Consider the following 23,271-nt stretch of genomic DNA (forward strand, 5'->3'; position numbering starts at 1 on the left):
AAATACATAGCACAAAGCCTAGCACATAGTACACGAGCAAATCAATTTTTCCTCCCTGTGTAAAAAAGTGCTTAACGATCAGACCTTTGGCAAAAGCTGGTTTCCTTCCTTCCTTCTTCCACTTCTCTGGTACCTATGTTCCTTTGACCATAATAGCAGGGCTCTTACATGTAATCTCTCCCACTCAGAATGGCACTTGTCTATATATTCAGTTCACTGATTGTATATTATAAGCCTGTGACATATACAGCTCTGTAGTAGGGACTGCAGGGTTACCAGGGTCGTTAGATCCAGTTCTTCCCACTTACTCTTGCTTGGTAGGGGAAATTGGACATATAATCAAGGAGCTGAATATACACAAAGCAAACTGTTCTGTGTTCCGCAAGAGAGGAGAGACAGAATGCCCCCACCATTTTTGAGAGAGGTTGGAGGAATCAGAAGAAGATTCCTGAAGGAGGTGAGACCAAAGATGGCACTGAGAAGAAAAAGATTTCAGCACATAGAGGTGGGCTGGCTGCAGAGGCAGCTCTCCACCTGCAGGAAATATTTCCCTTGGAATCGTGCCTGGTTGTCAAAGGCCTTTTGAAAGTCTAAATAAAGTAGATAGACTGGTTCCTTTTCTGCCAAGGGGTATATTTACCCTCTGAGAATTCTGTAGATGAACGATGCAAAAGCAAACAAAAACCCCAAAGTATCACACTTAACTAGGTCATGATACCATGATATTCAAACTATTGAACTGATATTTCTTTGCTTATAGCTGAAACTCATCTTATAAATATTTATTGAGCATTTATTATGTGCCAGGCACTGGCCCTGTTGCAAGATATTGGGGCATGTTAAAGTGAATATGATACAGGCTATGCCCTCAAAAAGCCTCTAATTTGTTGAGACAGATATGAAAACTAAGCAATGTGGTAAGTAGTCTAAAAGGGGTCTGATCAGGGTGCTGTGAATGTGCAGAGGAGGCAATAATTAATTCTGTAGAGAAGGTGAGGCAAAGTGTCACAAAAGAGGTGATTTTTTTTTTGTGTGTGGACCTTGATGAATAAGTAGGATTTCTCAAGACGGAGAAGGGGGTAAAGAAAGAATTAATATTAATCAGAGCCAAGAGCTTTGCACTTAGCCCTCAATGAAATTTGTGATCCAGGTATTACTGTTTCCATTTTGCAGATGAGGAGACCAAGGCCTCAAGAGACTAATTGACTCATTTGAGGCCACGCAGCTAATCAATGTCTGGTCAGGGTCAGAGACAGGCTTTTAATTCAAGCCTCTGTGGCTCCACCATACCAAGGTTCCTTCATGAGGAAGAAGCTGGTGCCAGTGGGGATATGGAATGGGATGCTAGGCAGAACAAAAGTTTTGCTGGAAATTGACAGAATTTGTGTCAGTGCGGTTTCAGTTTAGCTGTGATGGTGATTGCCTGACTTGAGAGCACTTTAGGAATGATTATCTTCTTTTAGACCTGTTTTTGAAATGGGAGTTGTTCAGTGTCTGCTTACATCCACTGTAACATTCAGTTCAACAAGCACTTATTGACTGAAATGCAGCACAAGGGGTTTGGTGCCATTTGACCATCTTCACAGTCATTTGTACGGTGATAGATTGGAACAATTCTTGGAAGACTCTTTGTAGCTAAAGGCACCAGATTGATGATGCTATTTCCGGTCCTTAGAGACAGAGAGACATGGCATGAAAATAAAGGCTGCAAGAACTTATTTTTCAAGATGTCACTCTCTTGAAAGTACAAAATGTTGTCTATTTAATAGCCATTTAAAATCATTTCTTCAACAAGGGAAGGTTTAAATAAATAGGTATCTATTTAAATATTAAAGTATTTAAATAGGTATTTAAATAAATATTTCACTTCAGTTCAGTTGCTCAGTCATGTCCGACTCTTTGTGACCCCATGAACCACAGCACGCTAGGCCTCCCTGTCCATCACCAACTCCTGGAGTCCACCCAAACCCATGTCCATCAAGTAGGCGATGCCATTCAACCATCTCATCCTCAGTCGTCCCCTTTTCCTCCCACCCTCAATCTTTCCCAGCATTGGGTCTTTTCAAATGACTCAGCTCTTTGCATCAGGTGGCCAAAGTATTGGAGTTTCAGCTTCAACATCAGTCCTTCCAGTGAACACCTAGAACTGATCTTTAGGATGGACTGGTTGGATCTCCTTGCATCCAAGGGACTCTCAAGAGTCTTCTCCAACACCACAGTTCAAAAGCATCAATTCTTTGGTGCTCAGCCTTCTTCACAGTCCAACTCTGACATCCATACATGACTACTGGAAAAACCATAGCCTTGACTAGATGGACCTTTGTTGGCAAAGTAATGTCTTTGCTTTTTGATATGCTGTCTAGGTTGGTCATAACTTTCCTTCCAAGGAGTAAGCATCTTTTAATTTCATGGCTGCAATCACCATCTGCAGTGATTTTGGAGCCCCCCAAAATTAAGTCAGCCACTGTTTCCACTGTTTCCCCATCTAATTGCCATGAAGTGATGGTACTGGATGCCATGATCTTAATTTTCTGAATGTTGAGCTTTAAGCCAACTTTTTCACTCTCTTCTTTCACTTTCATCAGAGGGTCTTTAGTTCTTCTTCACTTACTGCCATAAGGGTGGTGTCAACTGCATATGTGAGGTTATTGATGTTTCTCCCGGCAATCTTGCTTCCAGCTTCCTCCAGCAAGGTGTTTCTCATGATGTACTCTGCATATAAGTTAAATAAGCAAGGTGACAATATACAGCCTTGACGTACTCCTTTTCCTATTTGGAACCAGTGTGTTGTTCCATGTCCAGTTCTAACTGTTGCTTCCTGACCTGCATACAGGTTTCTCAAGAGGCAGGTCAGGTGGTCTGGGGTTCCCATCTCTTTCAGAATTTTCCACAGTTTATTGTGATCCACACAGTCAAAGGCTTTGACATAGTCAATAAAGCAGAAATAGATTTTTTTCTGGAACTCTCTTGCTCTTTTGATGATCCAGCAGATGTTGGCAATTTGATCTCTGGTTCCTCTGCCTTCTCTAAAACCAGCTTGAACATCTGAAAGTTCACGATTCACGTATCGCTGAAGCCTGGCTTGGAGAATTTTGAGCATTACTTTACAAGTGTGTGAGATGAGTGCAATTGTGTGGTAGTTTGAGTGTTCTTTGGCATTGCCTTTCTTTGGGATTGGAATGGAAACTGACCTTTTCCAGTCCTGTGGCCACTGCTGAGTTTTCCAAATTTGCTGGCATATTGAGAGCAGCACTTTCAAATCTTTCAGGATTTGAAATAGCTCAACTGGAATTCCATCACCTCCACTAGCTTTGTTCGTAGTGATGCTCTCTAAGGCCCACTCAACTTCACATTCCAAGATGTCTGTCTCTAGGTGAGTGATCACACCATCATGATTATCTGGGTCATGAAGATCTTTTTTGTACAGTTCTTCCGTGTATTTTTGCCACCTCTTCTTAATCTCTTCTGCTTCTGTTAGGTCCATAACATTTCTGTCCTTTATTGAACCCATCTTTGCATGAAATGTTCCCTTGGTACCTCTAATTTTCTTGAAGAGATCCCTAGTCTTTCCCATTCTATTGTTTTCCTTTATTTGTTTGCATTCATCGCTGAGGAAAGCTTTCTTATCTCTCCTTGCTATTCTTTGGAACTCTGCATTCAGATGCTTATATCTTTCCTTTTCTCCTTTGCTTTTCACTTCTCTTCTTTTCACAGCTATTTGTAAGGCCTCCTCAGACAGCCATTTTGCTTTTTTGCATTTCTTGTTCTTTTTCTTGGGCATGGTCTTGATTCCTGTCTCCTGTACAGTGTCATGAACCTCCGTCCATAGTTCATCAGGCACTCTGTGTATCAGATTTAGTCCCTTAAATCTATTTCTCACTTCCACTATATAGTCATAAGGGATTTGATGTAGGTCATCCCTGAATGGTCTGGTGGTTTTCTCCACTTTCTTCAATTCAGTCTGAATTTGGCAATAAGGAGTTCATGATCCAAACTACAGTCAGCTCCCGGTCTTGTTTTTGCTGACTGTATAGAGCTTCTCCATCTTTGGCTGCACAGAATATAATCAGTCTGATTTCAGTGTCAACCATCTGGTGATATCCATGTGTAGAGTCTTCTCTTGTGTTATTGGAAGAGGGTGTTTGCTATGACCAGTGTGTTCTCTTGGCAGAATTCTGTTAGCCTTTGCCCTGCTTCATTCTGTACTCCAAGGCCAAATTTTCCTGTTACTCCAGGTGTTTCTGGACTTTCTACTTTGCATTCCAGTCCCCTATAATGAAAAGGCCATCTTTTTTAGGTGTTAGTTCTAGAAGGTCTTGTAGGTCTTCATAGAACTGTTCATCTTCAGCTTCTTCAGCATTAGTGGTCAGGGCATAGACTTAGATTACCGTGATATTGAATGGAAACCAATAGAGATAATTCTGTCATTTTTGAGATTGCATCCAAGTACTGCATTTCGGACTCTTTTGTTGACCATGATGGCTACTCCATTTCTTCTAAGGGATTCCTGCCCACAGTAGTAGATATAATGGTCATCTGAGTTAAATTCACCCATTCCAATCCATTTTAGTTCACTGATTCCTAGAATGTCAGTGTTCACCCTTGCCATCTCTTGTTTGACCACTTCCAATTTGCCTGGATTCATGGACCTAACATTCCAGGTTCCTATGCAATATTCTCTTTCAGCATCGAACCCTGCTTTAATCACCATTCCCATTCACAACTGGGTATTGTTTTTGCTTTGGCTCCATCCCTCCATTCTTTCTGGAGTTATTTCTCCACTGATCTCTAATAGCATATTGGGCACCTACCGACCTGGGGAGTTCATCTTTCAGTGTCCTATCTTTTTGCCTTTTCATACTGTTCATGGGGTTCTCAAGGCAGGAATACTGAAGTGGTTTGCCATTTCCTTCACCAGTGGACCACATTCTGTCAGACCTCTCCACCATGACACGGCCGTCTTGGGTGCCTAAATAAATATTTATTTATTTATACAGATATTTATTTTTTATTTAAATATATATCTGTATAGAGGATAGAAAAAGCATGTATCTATAAACCTGCATGCATGCATATATGCATGTGTGCTGTTCTTAGTCACTCAGTCACGTTCAACTCTTTGTGACCCCATGGATTGTAACCCTCCAGGCTCCTCTGTCCATGGGGATTCTCCAGGCAAGAATACTGGAGTGGGTTGCCATGCCCTCCTCCAGGGGAATCTTCCCAACCCAGGGAACAAACCCAAGTCTCCTGCATTGCAGGCAGATTCTTTACCATCTGAGCCACCAGGGATGCATATGTGAGTACCAACTCATTAGAATTTATATAGTAGCTTTAACTGATAAAAATTACCTAAAAGCAAAGTCTACTGTAGTTCCCCACCCCTCTTAACAAAAACAAAAAATCTTCCCCCCTTTCTCCTTTGAGCAGACAAAATGTTTGACTCAGGATTGAAGAGGTTGTTAGTGAAGAGAAAAATTACAGAACCCTGCTTACTTTGCTGATGTGAAAAAACTTAGCAAATATTAGGAGACAGAAACCTCATGGCTACCAACAACAGCAGCATAGAGCATGCAGCTAAAGAATTTCTCTCCATGGGGTGATCTTGGCCAAAGAATACAAAGTTCCAATAATGTAAGATGAATGAGTTCTGGAGATTTAACATACAGCATGGTGACTATTGTTTAACTGTAGAATGACAGTTGTGTTAATTAGCTTGATTGTGGTCATCATTTCACTATATATATATATATATATATATATATATAAAACATTAAGTTGTACACCTTAAATGCATACAATTTTTTGTTGATTATACCTCAATAAAGCTGAAACAACTCCCACTGGTTAAAAGCTTTAAAGTGGTATGTGTGTGCACACGTATGGACCTCCAAATTGTCAAGTCCTCTCAGTCCCTTATCTAAAATAATTTTAAACTGTATCCCCTCCTATTATTCTCTGTTTCTAACTGATTTCAAATCTATTCCTGCATAGCTGTTCAAAATTGAACACTACTTTCTTCTTCCCAATTGTCTTTTAGAAAATAGATATATATTTTTTCTGATTAGATAACAAATATGTTTATTATTCAAAGTGCAAAAATACAGAAAAATACAAGAAATAAAAGTAAAACATCACCTGAAATCTCACCATCCTGTGGTAACTGGCATTATATGTTGGTTACCATCCTTTCATTCATCTCTCATATGTATTTACATACAAATACAATTTTGGTCATTTGCATGTCACCCTCCACTGCATAACCAGTGCTAACAAAAGGATGTGTATATTCTTCATCTGCTTCTTCAGGTCCATATAGCTATGTTAAAAATAAATACTCATATATACACATAGGGGTTTAAAACCATTATTCATTTTTGAAGAAGCATCATATTATATACTTTCCTCTGCCTGTTGCTTTTCTTACTCAACAGTGGAATCTCCAAGTTTACTGGAACAGATCTAATTAATTCCTGTGAATGTCTGCACAGTATTCCATGGTATGGATATATAATTTATTTACTTGTTTCTCTGTTACAGGGCATTCTTTTTGCTATGATAGAAACAATGTTGCTGTAAACATCCTTGTGTATGGATTTGTGTCAGTCACTTCAGTTCAGTCGCTCAGTCATGTCTGGCTCTTTGTGACCTGTGGACTGCAGCATGCCAGGCTTCCCTGTTCATCATCAACTCCTGGAGCTTGCTCAAACTCATGTCCATCGAGTTGGTGATGCCATCCTACCATCTCTTCATGGATTTGTGTAAATTTCCTTATACTATTATTTTTATTTCTTTGAGATACATTCATACCGGTGGAATTGTTGGAACCAAAGGTATGTGTGGTTTTCATTTATATAGATATTCCTAGATTGCTTTCCTAAAAGAATATGAACAGTCAGTACTGTAAGCAGTGTGATGAATGCTTCCTTCCCATCCTGCCAAGAATAGTTGTGAGTACTTAAATATTGGCCAATCTAATGGGTGAGAAAGAACTTAAGAATTTTTTAAAATTTACATATTCTCAAACTGCTATTGTTAAAGACTATTTGGATTTGCACTTCATAGTCTTCATTTTCCTACTGTGTATTTTTGTCTTATCAGTTTGAAGGAGCTAGTTGAGTATTATACATTTTAACCTTTTATCTGGCATATGTATTTGTAAGTTGTATTTCTCAATGGATCATCTGTCTTTTGAACTTGTTTATGAAATTTTTCTATAGAAATGTTTAAAAAGAAAATTACGTTGTCAGTATGTTTAAGTTTTCCTTTATAGTTTCTGGGTGTTCTAGCTCAGATAAAAGATCTCAAAACCACTAAGTTACACATATATTTGTCTAAAAGTTCTTGGGATTTTTCTTGTTTTATTATTGAAACTTATGTTTTTAAGTTTAAATAAATTTACCTTTAACAGTGGGGTATTGTAGAGAGTTAAAATTAATTTTATTGTAGATGGATAACCAGTTGTGCCAGACTTTTTGTTAAATAAATTACCCCTTTCTTACTGAATTGAATTACCACTTTTGTCACATATTAAAGTCTCTGTAATAGTTCCACTGACCTAATATTTGTCTATTTGTATGTTGATATCGTACTCTTTTCTTTATAGTGGCTTCAAGATATATTTAAATTTTGGCATATACAGATTCACATACTATTTTTTTTATAACTTTATTAGTTTAGACTTAGATTTTTGTTTTTCTATCTAAAGCTCGTGTGTGTGTGTGTTAGTCGCTCAGTCATGTCTGACTCTTTGAGATTCCATGGACTGTAGCACGCCAGGCTCGTTTGTCCATGGAATTCTCCAGGCAAGAATACTGGAGTGGGTAGCCATACCCTCCTCCAGGGGATCTTCCCAACCCAGGGACTGAACCTAGATTTCCTGCATTGCAGGCAGATTCTTTACTGTCTGAGCCACCAGGGAAGCCTTAAGCTCATGTACTCTGTTATAAAACAAAGTAGTACAAAAATTTATGGGATTCTAATTGTAATTGCTTTGAATTTATGTATTCATTTGGGGAGAATTACTATTTTTATTATAGTTAGGCTTTCCATCCAAAAATATGGTGGTGTGTTTTTAGTTTTTCAAGAAAGCTAAGTTTAACATGGCTTACATTCTAGTCAATGTTATAAGCCAAGAGTCAGAATAAGCCCAATGTTAAGCCAAGAGTCAGAATAAGCCATCTAGTTGTTGAACAAAGTGAATACAAAAGTGGTCATTATTTGCTGATAACTTTTATTTCTGTCTGTAAACTATAAGAGAATGAACTGAAAGTCAATTAGCACTAGTTATAGATACTAGAAATGTGGTAAGCACAACGTAAATATAGGTAGTCCTCAATCTCACTATCCAAATAGTTGTTAGATTGACAGGAAAACATTACAACCAAATTTTGCTATGTGTTTCTTACACCTGCTGTAAGAGACCCATATGTGGCAACATTAAAAACCTTTACTACTAGATTTATTTTTATTCTTCTAAATGTCATTGTAACAATTACAAATCTTTAATATATTATTTACATTAATGTATGTGACTGTTGCTGTATAGAAGGAAAATAATTGCATGTGATATTGTATAGTTTCATTGTGTATTACATGCAAACATATCCATTAATGAGGTCCTTAAGGGTTAAGTTATTCAGTAATTGTTTTATTTTTTAAATATTTTAATCTTGTAATTAACTTTTTATCTGTACTGGGTCTTTGTTGCTGCAGGCTTTTCTTTAGTTGCGGCGAGCAGGGGCTACTCTCTCTTTGTGGCACTTGGGCTTCTCCTTATGGTGGCTTCTCTTGTTGTGGAGAAGGGCTCTAGAGTGTGCAGGCTTAGTTGTCTTGTGGCATGTAGAATCTTTCCGGACCAGGGATCAAACCTGTGTCCCTTGCAGTGACAGAAGGATTCTTAACCACTGGACCACCAGGGAAGTCCTGTAATTACTGTTTTAAATGCTTTTTATTATGTTGAAATCTTTGTTGGATGGTTATATAGATATATATCTAAGAGTGCTTTAGTGATATTTGTGGAAATTGATTGGAATTACTGGCAGGGCTGGAGACATATTTTTTTCTTTTAAAGATGTACTGTAGGCTCCTGCTTTTATAAAATTTCTTAATCAGCATGTTTTCAGGTATTGAATAGATTCTGATAATGAATGATACCTGCCCACCCCCCAAAATAGATTTCCTCTATTATACCAGAAAAAGCAATTTGGGGATAGAATGAGGAAAGATGCCCTCACAAAGGTCAGTGATATGGGGTGAGACCCAACCTATGATTGGCTGTCTCTGAGATGGCTCCCAGTGATCCCAGCTTCCAGGTATTAGTGCCCTTTTGTGACCACCTACCATTGCGTGTGGCTCAACCTAATGACTTGCTCCTAATGAGCAGAATCTCACAAAAGTGATGGCTGTAACTTTTGAGATTAGGTTACAAAAAGACCATGACTTCTTCCTGCTTCAGCCCTCCCTCTGGGGGAAGCCAGCTGCCGACTTCTGAGTTGCCCTCTGGAGAGATCTACGTGGCAAGGGACTATTGTCTCTGGCCGTCAGCCAAGGAGGATCTGAAGCCCTGCCAGTAGCTGCGCAAGAGAGCTTGGAGGTCGATTCTTCCGTAGTCAAGCCTTGAGGTGACTGGAGCCCTGGCTGACAGCCTGGCTGCAGCTTCAGGTAAGACCCGAGACAGAGATATCCAGCTAAGCCACAATCAGATTTCTGATCCACACAAACTATGAGATAATAAATGTTTGCTGTTTTAAACCACCAAGTTTTTTTTCAGTTTTGTAAATTTAAAAAAAAATTTTTAATTGAAAGATAATTGCTTTATAGAATTTTGTGGTTTTCTGTCATATATCAACAAGAATCAGCCATAGGTACACCCATGTCCCCTCCCTCCCGAACCTCCCTCCCATTTCCCTCCCCATTCCACCCTTCTAGATTGTCACAGAGCCCATGTTTGAGTTCCCTGAGTCATACAGCAAATTCCCATTGGTTGTCTATTTTACATATGGTATTGTAAGTTTCCATGTTACTCTTTCCATACATCTCACCGTCTCCCTCCTCCCCTTCCCCTGTGTCCGTAAGTCTGTTTTCTATGTCTGTTACTCCCCAATGTCCATTGCAACACTATTTATAATAGCTAGAACATGGAAGCAACCTAGAAGTACATCAACAGATGACTGGATACAGAAGCTGTGGTAACCCTATATATGATGGAATACTACTCAGCCATAAAAAGGAAAGCATTTGAGTCGGTTCTAATGAGGTAGGTGAACCTAGAGCCTATTATACAGAGTAAAGTAAGTCAGAAAGAGAAATATAAATATCATACACTGATGCATATACATGAAATCTAGAAAGATGGTACTGATGAATTAATTTTCAGGGCAGCAATGGAGAAACCACTAAGATTTGAGGTAATTTGTTAGGCAGCAGTGATGACTAATACAAAAGCAGAATGTAAGAGATGTGAAGAGAGGCACTGACAGTGTCTGGTTCACCACTCTCTCTTCCAGCATGTAGCACAGAGTGCAATGCAAAGCGGGCTTTCAATAGATGTTTTCTTGAAGATTGTTTTTTTGATGTGGAACATTTTAAAAGTCTTTACTGAATTTGTTACACTGTTGTTTCTATTTTATGTTTTGGTTTTTTGGCCTTAAGGCATGTGGGATCTTAGTTCCTTGACCAGGGATTGAACCTGCACCCCTGTACTGGAAGGTGAAGTCTTAACCACTGGACCACCAGGGAAGTCCCTCAATAAACATGTTTTGAATGAATGAATCAACAAATGAAAAGGCCAAGAAAACTGTCCTTTCCTCAACTCTCTTACATTTTGTCATCTGGGTCTTAAGCATAGAATCTTATAAAATCTTTTCTGAAAAGAGTTGCAGTACACTTCTGACTTGCTCCTCTAAGCACAAGACCAAAAATGAGTTCAGAGAACCAGGCGGGGAACTGGAATTGTGTCACCTCTCCCTCTTCCTCCAGAAACACATTTTTTCCCAAAGTATCCTGGTCCACAGAGATGCAGCCTGCTTCCAATAGAGGGTACCTTTAACATCACCACCCCTAAATGAGGAAATCAGATTCTCATCTCCATTTTAGAAGACAGTCTTTGTTTAGTGTCTACTTAAAGAGTCCAGTTGGGTTTTTTCCCCTGAGAACAAAGTGAGAGTTTGCTTTAAAGGAACATTGGCATCTCCACCAATTAATTACTAGAAAGACTTTGCTTGGAGTGCAGAAATGACATTTTTGTTGTTGCCATTTTTCTTTTTCCTTAGTTTTATCTACCAGTGTTTAAAAATATATCTCAAAGGTATACAGTGCTCTGTGACATCCTAGAAGGGTGGGATTGGGTAGGGGGTGGGAGGGAGGGGATATAAGTATACTAATGCCTGATTCGTGTTGATATATGGCAGAAACCAACACAATATTGTAAAGCAATCATCCTCCAATTAAAAATTTTAAAATGTCAAAAAATATGTCTCAAGGATTTGGATGTTCCATGGGCCCCTTTGGAACACTGTAGCCCATAGACCCTATGCTACCTACTGATCAACCGCGCTGGCTGTTTCTCCCCTAGGTAGTATGTACCATTATATCATAAACACTTTTTTGCTTTTAAAGCCCTGTGAGAGGGCAGGTGCATTCACAATGCCAAAAAAAAAAAAAAAAGACATTAAAAATGGAGGCTAATTCATGTTACCACATCTGGCCACAGATCCCTTGGAGAAGACTTCAAATTACAAGTGATCATATTTTCTCCTGGCTATGAAAATGAAGCTTGAATAAAAGAACCCAGCAAGTGCTTGCTTCAGCAGCACATATACTAAAATTGGAATGATACAGAGAAGGTTAGCATGGCCCCTTGGCAGGGATGACATGCAAATTTGTGAAGCAATAAAAATAAAAGAAGCCAGTGAATTGTTTATTTGGTACTTTTCATTATTTTATTAGTCTTCCACATGAATAGCAAAAAATGATCTTGAACAATGCCAACTCTTACTTGTTAACCACCTAGTATTGTAGCTTAGACTTATTTATATCTAAAAAATTGTACTTTTCTGTTCTAATTTCATATAGACAGAAACATGGTCTTTTTCAAGATAAATGTGGATATAAGCATTTGAGGTTTTTTTACATCAAAATTCAAAATTTTCTTTGACAAACTTGTATAGAGTCTACTATGTACACATATCTCCTGTCTCATGGAATTTATAATCTATTAAGAATTACAAGAGATGTGATGATAATGATGTCTTTTATTGAGAGCTCGGTAGTACCAAACACCTTTTCTCCAGATGACTTCCTTTGGTCCTCACAAGAAACTATTAAATTAGTAGTATTAGTATCTTAATTGTATACATAAGTAAAGTGAGTCTTGGGGGAAGGGGTCACATAAAATGACCAGTCACAGAACTTACAACAGTGGCGTGGGGGATAAAGGCCAGGTCTGTCTGATGCTGGAGTTCTTACCTGACAAAACATCATAACGCAAAGTTTATTAAAGTGACTCTGGTGTGAAAACCTGCTGGTTAGCCTCCAAGAAACCAAAGTCTGGGGGTCCCTTGGGATAGGGGAATAGAGAAAGGGTTGCAGAGTTGACACGCAAAGGAACTGATGAAAGGGCATCACCAGGTGTGGAGCCTGAGGCTGAATTTTACTCATGGGTGGAGACCTCACCTGGTTCAGATATAGCAAGGACTGACAGATTGATAGCTCTTGTGATTCTGCAGGATATGGTGAATGATTGTTTTAAGTCAGTAGTAATTTAATTGATTAACCCCACTAACAAATAAGATAAGACAGAACAGGGTAAGTAGCATAAAGGAGCTTTGCATAAAATGCCATTGGGATTCAGATAATACAAAATAAGGAAAAAAAGCTTTCATTTCCAGAATGTTTTCTCTATGCCAAGCATTGTGCTAAGTGCCTTACATGCAATCACTTAGTCCTCACAATGCTTATCTTATGAAGTGGTATCTTTTCATGCCCATAGATAACTTTGAGAAGTTGTGTTTTGTCAAGGCCAGACAGGTAGTAAGCAGTGGAGTGAAATTCAAGCCCAGATCTGTCTGGTTGACCTCAAAGAATATCTTGGTGCATGACTCAGGACAGTCATTATGAAGCAGGTGGCACTTGAGATGGACCCTAAAGGAAAAGTAGGTGGTCACAGGCAGAGATTGTCGTAAGTAAGAGGACAGAGCCAGAACAAAGGTGCACATGTGGGAAGGGGTGGAGCTGAGTGCAGAAACAGCAAGTAGTACAGTTTGCGTAGAGCTTCATTTGGTTGCAGAGCTACAGGGGAAGAGAAGATTGAAGAGAGCAGTTGAGACCACATTTTGGATGTCTCTGAATTCCAAACTGAAGAATTTGTACTATGTAGTTGTGTTGGTTTGCTAGGGCTGCCACTGGATGGCTTAAAGAACAGAAATTTATTATCTCAAAATTCAGGATACTAGGAGTCTAAGATCAAGGTGTTCATGGCAGGGTCATTTCCTTCTGACAGCTGTGAGAATGATTTATACCAAGCTTCTCTCTTGACCTGTAGGTGATCTTTTCTCTGTGTCTTCATGTTGTCTTTCTTTTGTCTGTGTCTGTGTCCAATATCTCCATTTCTTATAAGGATACCAGTCAGATCTTGAATTAGAGCCCATCTTAATGACCTCCATAAAGACCCTGTCTTCAAAAGGGAACCCTCCTAAACTGTTGGTAAGGATGTAGATTGGTATAGTCACTATGGAAAACAGTTTGGAGGTTCCTCAAAAAACTAAAAATAGAGTTACCATATGTTTCAGCAATCCCACTCCTGAGTCCAGGGTGTATGTCTGGACAAAACTATAATTCAAAAAGATACATGCACCCCAATGTTCATTGCAACACTATTTGTAATAGCCAAGATATGGAAACAAACTAAGTGTCCATTGACAGATGAATGGTTAAAGATGTGGTACATATATGCAATGGAATACTACTCAGTCTTTAAAAAGAATGAAATATTGCCATTTGCAGCAATGTGGATAGACCTAGTGATTATCATACTAAGTGAAGTAAGTCATAAAGAGAAAGACAAGTGCTATATGATATCACTTACATTTGGAATCTAAACTGTGACACAAATGAACTTATTTGCAAAACAGAAACAGACATAGAGATCAGACTTGTGGTTGCCAAGAGGGGTGGTGACAGGGGGTTGGATTGGAAATTTGGGACTAGAAGATACAAACCATTATATAGAGAATGGGTAAACAACAAGGTCCTACTGTTAAGCATAGAGAACTATATTCAATATCCTGCAATAAACAATCATGGAAAAGAATATGAAAAAGAATGTATATATATGTATGACTGAATCACTTTGCTGTACAGTAGAAATTAACACAACATTGTAAATCAACTGTATTTCAGTAAAATAAATTTTTAATAAAAGATCTTGTCTCCAAATAAGTACCTTATATACTGAGGTACTAAGGGTTGAGACTTCAGCATATGAATTGTGGGGGGTGGGGCACAGAATTCAAGCTATAACACTAGTCAGGCAGCTGGTTCAGTGGTTTTAAGGAGTCTGCTTTATTTTGAGAAAACTGTTGTTTAATGTCAGACTTTCAAACTGGGTACATAAAATCAAGTGATGCAAATCATATGAAATAAACAGGGTAATAAATCTCAGAGGCATCAGTGTGGTGAGAAGAGAAAGAAAATCTTTCTATTTAAAACGAGAACCAACTACGGACATTTTTACATCAAGAGAAAGGGCATTATTCACATCCAGGGAGATGCTTCTTTGTTTTGGAAAAAATGTCTTGATGGCATATTTGAGTTTGAATGGTGAATCCCATATCCCTCACTCCAGCCCTGGGCATTGTTGGAAAGAGGAGAATAAGACAAAGGAAAGATTCAATTTATCATTATACTAAAGGTTGACTTTAAAAAATAGTAATCAGGTGATGATGATGTAAGGCAAAAGGAAGGTGCAAATACTGAGAGAAGGGATAGGGAAGAGCAAGGAGAAGTAAGACAAGACAGTAGGAAACATAAGGAAGAAAGTTGGACAATTCAGTATAAAAATGGGAGCGGACAGGTGTGTGAAATATTCAGTTTTAAGTTTTTTATTACATTTCAATAACGTGCTGCCCTCCTTTCAAATGGCTTTTTCTACATGTAAGATCCTTTGATTGTGGTGTTTAGGGGAGATGAATGGAAAAAGAGCTGAACGCTTTAATTAGGTGTAAATGGGAAAAAGAAAAAAATGACTAGAGAAGGCAAGATGTTCCTGAGATCAAGAGCTTAGTGGAAATAAAACCTCAGATTAGGCCAGGTGGGGACCACCACTACTTATTAACAGTGTGGCCTTGAGGAATTCAACTAACCTCTTTAGCCTCAGTTTCCTCATCTTGAAAGTGGGGACAAAAAGAACTTTTGTGCCACTCTTAGTGTATATTATTTTCAATAAATATTTATTTTAAGCTTGTTGCATTCACAGATTAAATGAGACAATGGTTGTGAAATGTTTGGAACACCACCAGACACATAATTAAGAGTGAGATAAGTATTAGCTGTGGGAAGGACCAAGGGACTTCTAGCAGCACTTGGAATGGAGGCTCAAAGTGCTTTTTTTCTAACAATTTAAAGGAAGGATGAGGTCAAAAGAAGGGAGGTCTTGGGAACACCAAAGCTGGAAACATCTGGGTTCCTCTGGGAAGTAAGGGGAGGTCTGTAGGAGTGTAGTATGCATAGGAAGAATAAAATGGACAAAGTTCCTGGAAGAATATCAAGGGAAAATATCTCTTTTAATTAATTCAATCAAGGATGGGTGCTCCCCATCTCACTGTTGCTCTTTCTTTCTGTGTGCCTCACAGTTTGGCTCTGTTTTTAGCAACTGTGCTGCTGAGTGACTGCCTCCTCCGTGCCCATTTATGTTTTGTTTTGACAAATTGCAAGGATGCAGAAAAGCACAGAGAAAAACCTCATAGACACCTATGTGCCCACCGCCCAGTTCTAGTAAATCTTTACATTCTGCTTTGCTTCCTTCATTTCTTTTTATTTACTTCTTTTTGAGAAATTAGACATTATAGGTACCATGGAAGCTCCTGGATTCCTCTTCCTCCCTTTCAGTCTGTGAATGCCTCTCCCTGGAATACAGTTCTCTGGCATACAGTGTGGATTAGGCTCAACAGTATCCCAGGACCCTGAATTCAGTGTTCATCATTCTTATGTATGCTGTTGTACTTTTAACACTTACGACTGTAGCTATAAGCAATATTCTTTTATAGGTGTACAGCATATTGTTTCAAATTTTATAGATTATACTCCATTTATAGTTATTATAAAATATTGGCTGTATTTCCTGTGCTGTACCTTGTAACATATATTTCATACATATTAAACAGTTTATACCTCTTAATCCTCTACTCCTATCTTGACCCTCCCCTGTTCGTGCTTCCCAGGGGTAACCACTAGTTTGTTTTCTGTATCTGTGAATATGTTTCTTTTTTGTTGTATTCATGAGTTTATTTTATGTTTTAGATTCTACATATACATGATTATATGCTTTTAAGTTTAATGAGGCTCCATTTATTTATTTTTGTTTTTGTTTCCTTTGCCTTGGGAGACAGATCCAAAAAAATATTGCTGTGATTTATGTCAAAGAGTGTTCTGCTTAGGTTTTCTTCTAGGAGTTTTATAGTTTCTGGTCCTACATTAAGTCTTTAATCCATTTTGAGTTTATTTTTTAATATGGTCTGTGAAAATGTTTTAATTTCATTCTTTCACATGTAGCTGTCCAGTTTTCTCAGCACTACTTATTGAAGAGACTATCTTCTCCATTGTATATTCTTGCCTCCTTTGTCATAGATTAGGTGATCATAGGTGCATGGACATGGTATGCATGCATGCATACTAAGTCCCTTCAGTCGTGTCTGACTCTATGCAACCCTATGGACTGTAGCCCACCAGGCTCCTCTGTCCATTGGATTCTCCAAGCAAGAATACTGGAGTGTGTTGCTATTCCTTCCTCCAGGGGATCTTCCCGACCCAGAGATTGAACCCATGTCTCCAGTGGCTCCTGCACTGCAGGCAGATTCTTTACTGCTGAGCCACTGGGGAAGCCAGACATGCTATAGTAATCTCTTTTAATGTCCTTCTTTTGTTTTTCAGTAAAGTTTTATTATTTCCCCTTGACCCCAACGTTTTGTACATATTTTGTTTGATTTATTCCTAGGTACTATATTAGTCAGGGCTCACCAATGAAACAGAAATAATAGGATATAGCTATATCTATAGTTATGTCTATCTATAGCTGTATCTATATCTATCTATATATGTAGATATAGATATACTTCCCTGGTGGCTCAGTGGTAAAGAATCCACGTGCCAATACAGGAGACTTGGATTCAATCCCTGGGTCAGGAGATCCCCTGGAGAAGGAAATGGCAACCCACTCCAGTATTCTTGCCTGGGAAATCCCATGGACTGAGGAGCCTGACAAGCTGCAGTCTATGGGCTGGCAGAGTAGCACATGACTGAGTGACTAACTCATTCACTTCACTTTCTAAAGGAGATTTGTTATAGGAATTGGCTCTCATGGTTATGGTGGCTGAGAAGTCTCCCAGTCTTCTGTCTGCAAACTGAAGAGCCAGGACAGCCAGTGGTATAATTCAGTCTGAGTCAAAGACCTGAGAACCAGGGGAGTTGATGGTGTAACTCCCAATCTGAGGCCAAAGACCTGAGAACAAGATGGCTGCTAGTACAAGTCTGGAGTCTGAAGGCCCAAGATCCAGGAGCTCTGATGTCCGAGGGCAGGAAAAATAAATGGATATCCAGTTCAAGAAAAAAATAATTTGTTCTTTTTTTTTTTTTGCTTTTTTGTTCTATTTGGGCCCTCTACAAATTAGAAAATGCCCACCCACATTGGGTGAGAGCAGATCGCTTTACTCAGACTACTGATTCAAATGCTAATCTCTTCTGGCAGCACCCTCATAGTCTCACCCAGGAATAATGTTTTGCCAGCTATCTGGTCATTCCTTAGCCCAGTCAAGTTGCCGTGTGAAATTAAACAAAATTAAAATGTATTATATTATATATATAATTATATGTTATAATTTTTTGCTATTTAAAAATTTTGTTTCATTTTAATTCATATATTTTATCTGCTTCTTGTGTATAGGAATGCAACACATATTTTTATAAAATCTTTTATCTAACAACATTGCTCATATCTCCTACTAGTTCCTTATATGCAGAGAATCCAATCATGTTATTTGAATATAATGTAATATAATATACTATTTTGTATTATATTCAGTATTACAATTTGAATATAATATTTTCCCTACCTTTATATCCTTTAATTTCAAATACTATAGTTTTCAGTTTTGTAATTGTCATTTGAAGGAGTGTGTGCGTGTTTCAACCCTGGTGAAATTCTCCTTTTTTTCATCTGTTGTCTCCATCTTTTCCTCTATCTGATTAAATATATTCATGATAGATATTCTTGGGACACTCTTCTGGGCAGGTCCCAAACTCTAATCTTTATATAGTGAGTTTTATATTGCCTTTCACAGCCTTGACAGATATCATAAAATGTCCTGAGAACAAAATCAGCTATGTGCTTGAGATCAAACTTCCTGCCAAGTCTATTCCTAAAGTTTATTAGTCTTCCCAGAGTATAAGCTTTTAGTTTTGTTGTACATCTTTACTATATTTTAAAAAATTGTTTTTATTAACCTCTGTAATCTTTATTACTTTCTTAGCTTTCTAACTTTTTGAGTTGTACACCATATTCACTAATTATTTTACATCTTCCTTTCTGAGATTAGTATCTGTGGAATAAATTTACTTGAACTGCTGCTTTAGTAGGGCTTCCCCGGTGGCTCAGCAGTAAAGAATACACCTGCCAATGCGTATTCAATCCCTGGGTCAGGAAGATCCCCTGGAGAGGGCATGACAACCCACTCCAGTATTCTTGCCTGGGAAATCCCAAGGACAGGACAGCCTAGCAGGCTATAGTTCATGGAGTCACAAAGAGTCAGACACAACTGAGCAACTAAAACAACTGCTTTAGCTCTATCCTCCTGGTTTGTCATACATAGTACTTTCAGTTTTGTGCATTGGATAATTTCCATTATGATTTCTTCCTTTTGGCCAGTGTGAATCATTTAAAAATGTTTTTCATTTCCATTGTATGTTTTTGAGTTATTTTTATTATTCCTATGATATCAGTAGGATATTGATACTTTGGTGTGTTCTGAGACTTGCTTCATTACCTATTGCAGCATCAAATTTTAAATAATTATTCCCTATGTACTTGATATAAATGTGCATTTTTAATTGTTATGTACAACATTTGTAAATGTCTTTTAGAAAAGCTACACTTTTTGCTCCATTTCTGTATAATTACTAAATTATAAAATTCTAGTTTTGAAGTCTTCTTTAGATATATACATCATGTCACCTCTGTTGTCCACAAAATATGTAATTTATTTAAGTTTCTAAATATTTTTCTTTTAATGCATACATGAGATTATTAAATACACAGGCCAAGTTGTCTTTTAACTATCTATGCTTTTGTATTATTTCTTATAACACACTAAGGTAGGGAGAGCATAACATTTATCTTTCCATCATAACATTTTCTCTTGGACTCTCTGGTATTTCCATACCACATTTTGAATCTTCATAGCATTGCTAAAGCCTTTTGCTCTCTTCTCCCATTATAAGAATATTAAACAGAGCTAGAACATGAAGTGAAAATTTAGTGAAATAGAAACCTCCAGAGCATCTCCTGGGTCTTATTAAAATAAGATAGCAGGTGCTGTTGCTTTAGTGCTCAAAGGCCATGCTGCCTTAAATTGCAGCTCTGTTACATGAGGCTCAAGTGTCTGTAGACCCCTGATTTAACCGTTACTGCATTGTATGGAACATATATTATTAAATCAGGGTGTCCTAGAAATGTGAATATGAAGGAGTCTTGGCTGAATACCCTTATTTGGCTTACTTGAAAGGCCTTAAAAAATGAGTTGGTGTTCTCGGACCCAGTTTAATTTGTAATGAGTCAAAGAAACTAAAGAATCATTACCATGGGGCCCCAGAATGAAATCACTCTTTTTTTGTTATTATTACATTTTGCCTCCGTCTTTGATGTGATGCTTTTAAAGTGATACAGAGACTATTAACCGGATGCAAGCAAATGGAGACTATCACATTTCAAAATCTGAAAATTTCCCAGCTGCCACCAATTGACATTTAAGTCCTAAATAATTCCACATATTGCTTGGAAATTTGGAGCGTTTGCTGGGAGGGGTTGTTTCCCCTGGAGAGATGCTCATTGTGTATAATAACAGTGCTGGCTTCTAGTTTTTAGAGTTGGTGAGTATTATGACTTTCTCTGTGGTAGTCAGAATTTGGGGCATTAGTTCCTGAAGCAAGAATCTTGGTCTTCCTTTTACATCACAGAAAGAGAATCATTTTCTGATATTTGAATATAGACAAAGAAGTGATGTTTTGAGGAGATGCTTAGGGGTAAGAATATGTAAGCCTTCTTTAGGAAAAGACCTCAGGAAGATAATTTCAGATTCCAGCTTGCATAAACCAGAATCTAAAATCTCATAATTGATCATTCAGGCAACCTTTAAATTTATAAAAGGGATCAGTTCCCACATGCTATTAGTCAAGTGGCATGTTTGGAATTTGGCATTTAGTTTCTCATACAAACGATGGTATATTTGATTAGACATCAAGGTAGGCCTACAAAACCCCAATGGAACACAGAATGTGCCTGAAATATGGTTACATTTATGATTTTTTTCTTTTAAGCTTTACAAAGTATATTTAAACATACAAGATATCTTTAAAAGATACTGAACACTTAGGATGCTAACTACCCTAGCCCATATTTAGGAACTCAGCTGGGGCTTTGTTCATTGCTCAGTCCCCCAAATGCACTACTAGGAAATAATGAGGTTCCGTGAACCTTAAGGTGCAGTGAAACTCTTAATGCATCAGTTTCTACTTTTCCCCATCTCAGGAGTCAAAATGCGTGTCCCATGAAGAGGAAGGAAAAGACTGAGGTGGACACTGGAGGCACATCGATGAGCTCCAGAGATCAGCTAACCACCTAAACAACCAGATGGAGCCTTAGCTGGGAGCAGCTGGAAGCAGGAGACCTGGCTTTTCCATCAGTCATGCTGGAGAGTGGACTGAGGAAAGCTCCCACAGAGCTCCTGCAGCTGCACACCGGCCCCAGCAAGAGGGGAGGGAAGTGAGGAAGGCAAAGGTCAGTTCATTAAGATACTGATTATTGGCATACTACCAGCAAAATCCAGACTGGGAAATGCTATTAGTCAAAGTGCCTGGGTATTTCAACAGATAAATGATAAGGAAAAGCGAGGGATGGAGGAGAAGCTGTAGATTAAGAGAGACTTAAAAATATATCTAATTTTTAAAACAGGCAGGATGAAAATATAGGGATGCACATTTAGATAATAAAACTTTTTTCTTAAGACAAGGAACTATAAAAGTCAATAGTTACATATTATAGGAAAGGGGGAGGCTTGTGATCTGGACTGCACATGGAGTGGCTTCTTGGGTAGCCAATAAAAATCTACATAGTTTTTAATCTGATAATGGTTATAAAAATGTTGAATTCATTAAGCTACACATCTGTGTAGTTTCCTTATATGTTTTGCTTTATAATAAAAATCATTAAAAAAAATTAAAACAAAGGCATAACGGCATACCCATGGAGTCAAAGTGCAACTGCCTGGGGTGTGGGGGGCTGACATTGTCCTAACCACTGAATTGTGTTTTTAAGCTACAATTATATTAAGGAAGAAATTTCCCACATCAACTCTATGGTTATCCTGAAGTACAGTTCTTATAGGAAAGCTTAGGACAAGTACCTGTCTCTTGCCTTTTACTTATCAATTTTCAGAATGATTTGGTGTCCTAAGAAGCTCCAATGGTGACTAATGTGTTTTTATTATCTCATTATGAATTCATGGACTTTTATATATTTAATATGCTTCAATAAATCACAGTGACTTTTCACTTTAATACCCAAATTGTTCCATGTGAGGCTAGTCGCAGCCCCATTAAAGTTGATTTCTGAGGCCTTCTGACATGACCGTAGCAGTTGCTGATAACTTACTTGTTTTCTAGCACAAGAAGAAAAACATCCCAAACTCCTGCCCTAGACCTGGAGTGAGTCATTTCTCTAAGGAATCCTGGTTTTATTTAGTGGGAAATGATATTCAGAGATTACAATTTGTGTTCTGTGTTGTTTAGTCACTAAGTCATATCTGACTCTTGCCACCCCATGGACTGTGGCCCACAAGCTCCTCTGTGCATGGGATTTCCCAGTCAAGAATACTGGAGTGGGTTGCCATTTCCTTCTCCAGCAATTTGTGTGTCAGGTTGCTTATTGCTATTTGCTGACCATTGCTTCTAGGTCTTTTCAGTAGTCAGGCTAGAATAAAACTGCCCTATGATCCAGCAATCCCACTACTGGGCATGTACCCTGAGAAAAAAGACACATATGCCCCAATGTTCATAGCAGCACTATTTACAATAGCCAGGATATGGAAGCAACCTAGATGTCCATCAGCAGATGAATGGATAAAGAAGTTGTGGTACATGTATATGATGGAATATTACTCAGTCATAAAAAATGCATCTGAGTCAGTTCTAATGAGGTGGATGAACCTACAGCCTGTTATACAGAGTGAAGTAAGTCAGAAAGAGAAAAATATCATATACTAACGCATATGAAATCTAGAAGGATGGTACCTAAGTACAGGGGAGGGATAGAGACACAGAAATAGAGAGCAGACTCTGGACACAGCAGGATAGGAGAGGGTGGGATTAATTGAGAGTAGCATTGAAACATATACATTACCATATGTAAAATAGATAGCCAGTGGGAATTTGCTGTATGACACCAGGAGCTCAAATCTGGTGCGCTGTGACTACCTAGAGGGATGGGATGCGGTGTGAGGTGTGGGGGGGAGGATTTTAAGAGGGAGGGGATATATGTATACTTATGATTGATTCACACTGTTGTATGGCAGAAGCAAAGATAATATTGTAAAGCAATTATCCTCCAATTAAAAATAAAATTAAAAAAATGAGTTATAGTGATATTTCCAATTCAAATTTAAGATAACAGAATTTTTACTTAACTTCTTTGAATTTATACTTCTATCTCCTTTCTCTTGTTTTGAGAATCTTGGTTCTTAGAATTGACATCAGTTCAGTTCAGTTCAGTTCATTCGCTTAGTCACG

General features: G+C 38.2%; 1 long non-coding RNA gene and 1 other non-coding gene across 2 annotated transcripts in view; both read left to right on the forward strand.

Annotated features, from left to right (window-relative positions):
• The window catches only part of LOC138931200 (uncharacterized), a 160,795-nt gene extending 139,082 nt beyond the window's left edge, over positions 1 to 21,713 (forward strand). Inside the window, exons 3-5 of the long non-coding RNA XR_011446473.1 lie at positions 6,541 to 6,833; positions 9,458 to 9,663; positions 21,017 to 21,713. This is a non-coding gene — a long non-coding RNA (uncharacterized lncRNA). The remainder of the gene's footprint in view (positions 1 to 6,540; positions 6,834 to 9,457; positions 9,664 to 21,016) is intronic.
• LOC138931230 (U6 spliceosomal RNA) lies at positions 11,798 to 11,904 on the forward strand. The gene has a single exon (XR_011446481.1). It is a non-coding gene; the product is annotated as a U6 spliceosomal RNA (small nuclear RNA).
• Positions 21,714 to 23,271: the final 1,558 nt, after the last annotated feature.

The sequence above is a fragment of the Ovis canadensis genome, chromosome X (genome assembly GCF_042477335.2).
Source record: "Ovis canadensis isolate MfBH-ARS-UI-01 breed Bighorn chromosome X, ARS-UI_OviCan_v2, whole genome shotgun sequence".
NCBI classification, from domain to species: Eukaryota; Metazoa; Chordata; class Mammalia; order Artiodactyla; family Bovidae; genus Ovis; species Ovis canadensis.